The sequence below is a fragment of the Diabrotica virgifera genome, chromosome 2 (assembly GCF_917563875.1).
Source record: "Diabrotica virgifera virgifera chromosome 2, PGI_DIABVI_V3a".
NCBI lineage: Eukaryota > Metazoa > Arthropoda > Insecta > Coleoptera > Chrysomelidae > Diabrotica > Diabrotica virgifera.
Genome location: NC_065444.1, coordinates 205,753,473 through 205,764,274, shown reverse-complemented (window position 1 = coordinate 205,764,274; position 10,802 = coordinate 205,753,473).

Here is a 10,802-nt window from a genome sequence, read left to right as displayed (position 1 = left end):
GCAGCCTCTATGTAGTATACAGGGGCGTAACAGAGGCCCCTTGCGGGGGGCCCTAATCGATTGGGGGCCCCATCTTGTCGTCTGCTATTATGTAAAAATCTGTTATATATTATTTTACGTTGTGTGCTTAAATTTAAAAACGTAAATTTCTAAACAGGCGCATTCAGCAAGTAAATCATCTCATATCTAGAAACTTAATCCTTTCCGGTCTCTCGAACTTTTATGGTGACGACAATAAACTATAATCCTTTGTACGTGACTATTGAAAGCTTTGAGAATTGCAACTTGCCGAATTTTAGAACTACATTTCTAAATCTAAAAATTGGGTTTTCTCTTTCATCTTTCCCTACGTTTAGTATTTCGATATAATTATCCAGATGCGTAACAGAGGCCCCGCAGCATGAAGCTTACGGGGGGCCTAATATGTCCGGGGGTCCATCTTGTCGTCTAATATATGTAAAAATGTGTTGTTATATTATTCGCATACATACGTTTTTTAAGCAGCGCAATATTGAAAATGAAGTGGCCCATCCGAATTAATAAAATTGTAGATATATTCGCTAATCCTAGTAGTGCACGAAAAAAAGTTGTTCATCTCATAGAATAATACTAATGTAATCATTTAGTAATTTTTGTTCTATTTTATTCTATACCAATAAGTAGGCTATTATATACCAAGTAAATGACAGTTTTGGAGTGAAATTCTCAGCGTCACGATGGACGTATTTGCTTGACAATTTGGATTTAGGTTCTAGTTACACCCCACTTCAAAGTTGGACTTATGCCGTTGGTTGCTTTTACTTCAGGGGATGACATCCCTTCTTGGGGTGAAAACATACGTTTAAAATAAGTCAGGAAATGTTTAAATTGACTAATTATAAGCAACTTTTTTTTCTATAGAGTTTCTTTATCTATGTTAATACTTTTCAAGCCATTTGCAAGTGAAAATGTTTATTTTTCAACAAAAAAACAGGTTTTCAGAAAGGTTTTTCGAAAATAACTCTAAATTAAGTCTTTTATCGAATTAAATATTAGATATCGAAAAAATATTTGTAGCAAAAATTTAGCTTAGAAGATACAAAATAAGGTGTATATTCATGAGGTTTATCGACACAGTAAAAGCACAGTTGAAGCTTATAAAAATTATTCTTATTCGTCCAATTCCAAATCGAATATTTCAACCTTAAATAACAAAAATGAAGCACTTTTTGGGAAAAACTCATTAAAACTTTGTTTAAATGTTAAAAAAAAGATTTATTTTTTTTTAAGTTTTTAGTGCCAGAACTATACGAGTTACGCTCAAAATAAAGTTAGCCCCTTTTTTATTAAAAAAATCGTAAAAATGTCCCCCTATTTCGCACCCCAAATAAAATTTATCGTTAGAGCTTTACCATTTACTTTAAATATTTATTGTTTATATTATACGTAAGTTTGACCGGTTCAAACTTCTTATTTTTGAAAAAAAAAAATGGTTTCATCGTAAAAAAAGTTTAATATTTTGGAAAACTGCCCTTTTTCAAAATAACATAAAAATTATTAGTGAAAAATCTTAAAGAGTAATGAAATGTAGGTTTTATTTTATAAATATTTTGGCTTTATTTTGTTCTTCTGTAAGACAAAAATTGGTTATGGCTGTTTAAAATTTGCTTATATTCATGATTAGTGACTCGTTCAAGCTCTTTCGACTAGAAACCTTTCAAAAGTAAGCACTTTGAACCGGTGAAACTTACAAGACATAAAAAAGTTAAGAAATTTGTAAAGCGATAATGATTAGTTTCAAACTTACTTAAGCCGTCCTTTTGTACCTTACGGTGTCGAGGTAAGTAGAGAAATCAAACGTCTCCATGCCTTTCGGTCAGTAGCTAGTCTTTCTGCTTCTCTCCACACAATATTTCTTTTTACGCAAGCCTTTCCAATATTTGCGTCCCACGTTCTTGCTGGCCTGCCTCTTCGTCGTTTGTTGTCAGATGCCGCTTTCCATACCCTCTTTACAGTTCTTCCTTCACTCATTCTCGCCATATGTCCGAACCACGAAAACTGTTTCGTTTCAAGTCTGTCTAAGGTCCTTCCAACACCGCACCTTTCACGTATGTCTTCATTTCTTATACGATCATGTCTGGTCACCCGGGATACCGCACGTACATATCGCATTTCGCATGCTTGAATTTTACTACGGATATTGTTTCGGATGCTAAATAGGGAAGATCTTCATAATTTTTTTACCAAAAAATGGGATTACCTGTATTTTGAGCGTAACTGGCTTAGTTTTGACGCTAGAAACTTTTGTAAAAAATAAAAATAAAGCATTTTTTTTAAACACTTTCAAAATGTTCTGAGTTTTCCCCGAAAAGTATTTTATTTTTTGGTTATTTCACGTTGAAATATTCGATTTGAAATTTGACGTATAAGAAAAAGTTTTCATGAGCTACAGCTTTTCTTTTACTGGATCGATAGACTTCATTTTTGTTTCATTTTTTTATGAGCTACATTTTTGCTAAGAATGTTCTTTTCGATCAAATTTGAAATATTTGCGAAGAATCGTCTAAAAATGTGTTTTTTTGCTAAACAATAAACATTTTTACTCATAAATAACTCAAAAAGTCTTGAGTTGACCACTTCGGTGGTGACACTGGAAATTACACGGTATCGCCATATTTTACGTTCATTTACTGGGCTGTAACACATAGGTATTTGTTACACATGTCGCATTTAGTAATGTTTTAAAGGGGGGCCCATTTCCAATTGTGCGGGGGGGCCCGACGGAGTTTGTTACGCCACTGGTAGTATATGACGTAGTTTTAAAAAAGAAACATTTTAAAAGTTCTTAGTAATCCTTCAAAACAACTGCTCGATTAATCAACCATACACTGTGTGTGACAGAAAATTCCAAGAAGTGAAAAAACTAGTGAAACAAAAAACTGAATAAAGAGCTACTGAAGTAGGTACTCAGCACGCGCACTACTTTGTAAATCTCAGATCTTCCACAAAGCCGTTCCGTTAATTTTTGTACGCTGACGATATAAAATTTGCAACTAGAATAAATTCATATAAACCACAGATGAAATAAACTTTAACGTTGGATTTAAAACTATGGAAGAATATTATAAAAAATGGGTAATGTGTCCTATGCTAGCAAAACTGAAGTATGCTGTTATCATCTCAAGAACAAAATGGCGCATCGAAAATTAAGTATTACTTTCCAAGGCAAAACACTCCAAAATAATAAGTATCCCAAATATCTAGACGAGAACCGAAATGAATCTATCAGATTCTAGTTTCTGGATCTAATCATTATAATGCAGATTCAGTGCACAGTTGTACAGTGCACATATTCTAAAGGTGCCGGTGGGAGATGGCGTCTATGCTTAGTGTTATAGTCGGTGTATAAGAGAGAAACTATTCGAAATAATTAAATAACAAATTTTATATTATTTTTCATTTCATTATTTCGACTACTTTCTCTCTCATACACCGACTATAATACTGCGCATAGACGCCATCCCCCACCAGCACCTTTAGAATCTACGCACTGTAGATTATTTTAACGCTTAAATTTGCAATGATATAGTTCCAGGAATAAAACAGCAATATAATGAAAACATCAGAAATGAAAACAGAAATCTTCTGACAGACCCCAGTAGCATATAGGGGTCGACAAGACAAGAATTCTTTTCTTGACAACAACTTCTTGTCTTTTTTTTTGAGAAAAAATCAAGAAATTGAAAAAATCTTGTCTTGACGTTTTCTTGAGATCATATATCTTATCTTGCGTGCTAACACGCGCCCTCCACTGCCACTAGGGGGAGTCCCTGATCTACATTTGTTTCCTGACGACCCCAAAATTGATGTGTAGTTGCATGCTTACAATAAGCATTTTGTATGTTTCGCACATATTCTAAGCTTAGCTGTCCAGGATTTCATAAAAATTGCTGAGCCAAATCGAAACAGTTTAGACATCGAAAAGGATTTTGATTATTTGGAGGATAAGATCAGAGTAGAAAATGCTATTAATGCTAGTACTTTAGATTTTAACTTTTCTGTAAGTAAAATTAAATACCTTGTAAATAAATCAAAAACTCAGGGCAAATGCAACTTAAACTTAACAGTGCTTGCGAGGCCATAAATTGTAAGATGACTTTGCCAGAACTAGATGTGCATACAAGGGTACACGGAAATTAGACCGAAATCATTAGACCGAAAGCAATTTACCGAAACCTCACTATACCGAACAGCATTAGACCGAAATGGTACATAAATTACAAAAGATTACAGTAAAGTATGCTTTAGTAAGTTTTTGTATATCTGTCTTTTTGTTTATTGTATTTTTTTGTATTATTTTACATATAGACTGTGTAAATTGTTACTCTGTACAGTCTGATATGAAATAATTTTCATCCGTTAAGAGCAAACAATAGCGATCAACAGGTAGCAACAAACGCGTTCCAAGATTGCGGCTCTAATTTTGAATATTTTGTCGAGATATTTGGCACACATATTCGTAATATAATAAAGAATGGTGGTACAGAGTCCAATTTCAGAAATATGTTAGTATGTGGAAATTACTCCATAACTAAATAAAATATTGAAAAAAAGAAACCTGTACCGCCATTAAGAAAGACAAAAAAATACACTTTCTTCAAATAAACCTTTGTATCCCTTGCCTAGATTTTGTGTCACATTGCAACTACTAAAAATCGATTTTTTTATAACAAGAAATCGAACGTCACTGACTTGGCAACATTTCGCGCCTATGTGCATAAACATTATTGTTTTTGATAGTATAAACGTCACTGTCAGTGTCGAATTACCGATGCACTGTTGCCTCAATTTTGAAAGTTCGCAGAACTTTCGCAATCTTGGACCGCGTTTGTTGCTACCTGTTGATCGCTACTGTGTGCTCTTAAACAAACTAAATGAAGGTAAAAATAAATTAAGGGTAGAGCGACGTTAACACCATTTTAACTGTTTCTTATAACCATCTAAATATCATTTTCTTGTAATTACATTTGGCTTATCTCTTTTACTGCGACAAGTAAAAAGAAAAAGAAAAAAATAAACAAAAGAAAAAGAACAACCTCTAAACTCGCCAGTACTTTGTGCTGCCAGTCCTAAGCCTGGATAAAGGGTGAAGGGAGGTTGATGTTACCCTTGCTCAGATTACAATCCTGTTTGAGCACCCTGTATTATGTACCTAATTCTTTTCGGTCTCCTACTGTTCGGACTTGTAAGGTTTCGGTAAAGTGCTTTTCGGTCTAATCATTTCGGCCTCTTTACAGTAAACCGCCTACAAGATGGCATTCAACTTTCGAGATGCTAACATGGGGCTTAAGTGTAAAAAATGCTTAGAACTATATTTTGTGACAACCAAAATGTAAATAATTGGAAAATGTTAGATAAAGACTGGTTCTGATCAGTAAATTTTGTCAGTATCTCAGAAGGTTTAAAACACTTTCTTCAATTCTCGAAAGGAAAAAATATTGCACACTCCCATTGGTTTTAATTGAAGTAAATTTACTTTCAGACAAACTGGAAACATGGGCTTATGAACTTAATAATAAAATTGATAGAAACGCTTCCGATGAGCAATTAATTTACTGCATTCAAGCTGCGAGAGATAAAATAATGAAACACTATAACAAAACTAATTGGATATACTGTATTATTGTTATTTTGAATCCTCGCCATAAAATAGAGGGATTTTCTTCTTCATCTTGGGAAAAGCTTCTATAATCAGAGGCAGTACAAAAATGTGAACAAATATTTAAAGCTAACTACTTTAATAAATCCCAGAATCATCCAATACCAGAGTCAGTACTTAATGTGAAAAAAGAAGATAACGGATTTGATTTAGATATTACTTACCTATTTTATTTAAGAAAGCTGATAAAGGTAACTTACAATCTTGGAAGTATGCAATTGAAAAATACTTAAATGAGCCTAGGTCAGAAGATTCTGAGAATATACATACTTGATTGGTGGAGAAGACACGAAAATATCTACCCGTCATTATCGAAAATGGCCAAGGATTTTCTCGGAACGCCAGCAACATCTGTACCTGCGGAAAGGCTATTTTCAACAGCAACTTTAACAATAACAAAGCCAAAAAATCAGCTAGGAGTCGACTCCATAAGAAGTTTTATCTGCCTTAATTCATATCTTATCAATTCCGATTTAAAAATGTGCTAAATTTGTTATTTAAAATAAAATCTAGTTTTTATTATTAGGTAGTCAAGATATTTGAAGATTTCTTGATTTCTTGACAAGAAATCTTGGTTATTGACATAAAATTTCTTGTCTTGTCTTGAAATCTAAACTTACTTCTTGTCTTGATCTTGTCTTGAAATCAAGACAAGATCAAGACAAGATCTTGAAGTTTTCAAGAAGTTGACGACCCCTAGTAGCATATACAAAATATTTTACTTTAGCAGCGATATCTGGTCCAGACCTAAGCATAGGCCTCCGCTTGTGTTTTCCTTGAGTTGTTCCAAGTCTATTGAAAGATTGGTTAGTAAGTGTCATGGTCTCCATTACATAAGTCATGGCAGGAAGAACACAGGTGTCAAAAACCATTCGTTTTAAATGAACTAAGATTTTTGGATCTTTTATAATAAAGCTTGATTACCTACTGCCATCCAAGTCATGCATGCTTATCCTTCTGGTTATTTGTGCAGTTTGATTTTCTTCGCCGTGTTTTATTTCATGTCCCAAGTACACATATTCTTCTTCATTTCTACTTTTTCAGATAACATGATCACCTTAGTTTTCTCAATATTTTTTTTAATTCCTCCTACTCTCTCCGATCTTTGTTTTAAGTATATTAACATTTCTTGTAATTCTTGTGCACAAGTGCTAATTAGTACAATATTATCGGCAAATCGCAAGTAATTTAAGTTGCGTCCATCAATGAATGTTAATACCTTTTTGTTTCCATTCCAGTTCTTTTAATTATGCTTTAAAGTAAGTATAAATAACTTAATAATATCAAAAATGAATAGCCATTTTCAATTTCGTTGCAACACGAAACCACAGTCGCATCATTATTCTAGTTCAATTGGAGAGTGCAGCAAGGCAGCAAGCACCTCTACCGGTTTCGAAACTTATTAGTCACTCATCAGGAGGCACATATGCTGCTCTCTCTGACCCAACCAGGACAAACCCTGGCGTGCAGTCACGGATTGCAACGAACGAAATGGCAGGGATGCCCTAGCGGCAACTGCTAACAAAATACTAAGTTTTCAATCTAGTAGTACATAAAACAACATCCAAAAATGTTACTCTATATTTTACCAGATTGAAAACAATCGGAACCTTCTCTGGTAACACCTCCGAAGCTTCTACAATTGGCAAACCATAACGGATGCTGAGACTAAGGAAGATGAGGGAATTTTACAATTTATAATTCACGTCCCAACGAGAATGTTTCCCTTCGTACTCCAATCAGAGTAAACATGTAAATCAAAAATGAATAACCATTTTCAATTTCGTTGCAACACGAAACCACAGCCGCATCATTATTCTAGTTCAATCAAAGAGTGCAGCAAGCACCTCTACCGGTTTCAAAACTTATTAGTCTCTCATCAGGAGGCACAACTTAATAATATATTATTGTCCCTCACAAAAAAACAAAACAAACAGTTTTTTGAAAACACTATATATAGGACAAAGATATATGCTAGACAATATTGTGTCGTAATAGAGAGTTACATAACTTTCTAGACAACCCTTGTTGTAGTTTATGTGCATTTAGTTTAAAAATACTAATTGACTATTAGAACTTCTCGACCAACTAATAAATAAACGTCTATGTATCAACAAAAGTAAGCGGCTCTGCTCTGGGAGAAAATTTACTCAGACTGGATCGGCTGTTAAGGTGTTAAAAAGAAGATATTTATGCCCTGAACGCTTCCAAAAATAACGGACTCGAATCTGACGGTTTGTGAGTCGTCTCGGCCATATGCGGCTAATAAAATATTGCCCGCGGTGCATACTAATTTTTATGTCATTATAGTCGGTTATTGCATCATCAACAATAAGCATAAGCCTTCAGTACAAACCGAAAATTCGTTTTGATCCTCCCAGCATCTTTATCTTATCTTCGTCTCTCAGGGTGGAGTAATGCCAGAGAACAAGGACCACATGTGGTCCTTGTTCTCTGGTAATAATGTCACATTAACAAATCAAAATGCAGGCAGAATAGTATTGAAAAATCTGACGAAATTTTAAAAAAAGTTTTATATGAGTTCTAATCTATAGGTATATTAAATAATAATATAATATTTACGTAACACATTAACTTTATAATTTGTAATTTTATTACAGATAAAATCGCATTAAGATTATACTAAGATTTAAAAAAATATGTTTTGTGACTTTAATGGTATTAATATACAATGGCAGATGACAAAGAAAAAAATCGAAAGAAACCAGATGAAGTATTAGATTATCTAAATAGTAAGCTAAGCAGAATTGAAAAATGGGTTACTTAGTTATCCGTGGCTTTACACACCGCATACTCTATACTCTGTTTGCCGTTTACATCCTAACAGCCATTTCTTCTTGTTCTATATATCTTCTTCAATGGGGTCTCTTTTTTCCATTGCTATTTTTATTTCGGTTCCACTGTAATCTAAGGTGTCCCTTTTCCTCCTATTTGGTTTTTTATATTATAAATTCTTTATTATAAATTTTTATTAAGATTCTTTAATTTGTTTAATTTTTATCACACTTTTTTCAGGAGTAAAAAGGTACACAAACAATCTTTCCATTCTTTTTATAATGTTTTTCATTTTAATAAATACGGAAAAACTAGATTAATTGCTGTGTTTTTTAGATAATCAATACTTTCAGTAAGTCATCGAGATATTTTATTGCATTAAAATATTTAACAAAAACAAAAATTACCACTAAAATGTGAAACCCCTCTGTCAAGCGGTTGGCTAGTGTTTACGTCATTGATTTAACATGTTAGTACTTAAGGGTTAAAACAAGAAATATCATCTTGTAACGTCAAAAATAATTATTTTAAAAAAATATAATATATTCAAAATCTGAAGCAAATACAAAAAAAAACAGAACGCAATTATTTGTCCCATAACTTTTTTTGCGGATTTATAGGTATAGGCATTACTTCACAGAAAAAACACTTTTATCCTTCCACTTAAAAATGACGTTTGGTAGAAGTTTTTAGGATTCATAGTATCCCAGATAGAATTTTCAAATTTCACAACTCACCATACTTGGGCCATATTCCCTAGTTTCTCGCAAGCATTCTATTCTATATTCTATATTCTATATTCTATATTCTATATTCTATATTCTATATTCTATATTCTATATTCTATATTCTATATTCTATATTCTATATTCTATATTCTATATTCTATATTCTATATTCTATATTCTATATTCTATATTCTATATTCTATATTCTATATTCTATATTCTATATTCTATATTCTATATTCTATATTCTATATTCTATATTCTATATTCTATATTCTATATTCTATATTCTTTATTCTATATTCTCGCAAGCATTCTATTTGGTATATACAATGCTACAATTAGTAGAAAGAAAAATGAATTAGCTAGGTACCTTTAAAATGGTCTATTGTATAAAGTACTAACGAATTTGAAGCAAGATATGGTTCTTCAAAGTTTTCTACTTTTCATTAAATAATTTTTACTAACTTTTACGGCTTTTTTTAAATTTCTCATATAAATCTCGTTCCTTGTATATTAACGTATATACATTGCTAAATAAAAAAGAACGTTTACTTGTTGTATTATGGTCTATTGTAAAAGATTCGAGGACTAACGGTAACTTACAATAATCGAATATCTTACAATAGACTATTGTGAAGTACAAAAAATAAGCCTTCTTTTCTATTTAGTAATGCGTACATACCTCTAAATGTACAAGAAAAAAATTAAACTAAAAAATTTTTAAAATAGTTAGCAACATTAGCAAAAGTCGTTGAAAGTAGAAATCTAACTGAAGGACGAACAAACATACGTTGCTCAAAACTAGTCCTATAATCTTCTATAATAGACCATTTTAAAGGTAATTAATTTTTCTTTTTAATAAAAGTACCATCTACCTAGAAAGGTATAGGTACCTACGAAAATGTTTGTGTAAAAATAGAATGAAAAATGGTAGGTATGCGTGGCGAAATTTGGAAATTCATATCTCCTGTACTATTATTATTTATATTTCTAAAGGCTTCAACAAAACATCATTTTGAAAATTAAGGATCATTTTTTTTTATTTGAAAAAAAGCCTGTACCTATAACACGCTATAACCCATGGAAAAAATTATGCGGCTAAGAAAAATTACAGTTTTTCGTGTCTTTTTCGAAAAAGAAATATTTTTTATTCTAGAAGGTGATGCTTGGAGAGAAAATTGAATTTTGAACAATTTTTTACAGTCTTACATGTACAAAAAGTGCTTGTATTTCGAGTTAAAAATAAAAATCTGAAAATAGACTAATTCTATCCTTTATCAAAAACGCACACTTTTAAATAAATGGTATTACACTGCGTTTATTTCATATTTTGGGGGTCCATTAGCCATATGAAACAATAAAACCCCTTTAACGTTGTAGTTCGTTTGTAAAGTACTTAATCAATAGACTATTATAATCATAAGCGCAGAATTGAGGAATTTTGATAAAAAAATGGACCAATATAGAGTCAAAAGTCAGTAATAAAATAAAACCTAGTTAAAAGAAATGTAATCACCATTAATAAGAAAATACAACAAAAAATATTCTATGTCGCATGAAATAAACAGAAAAAAATA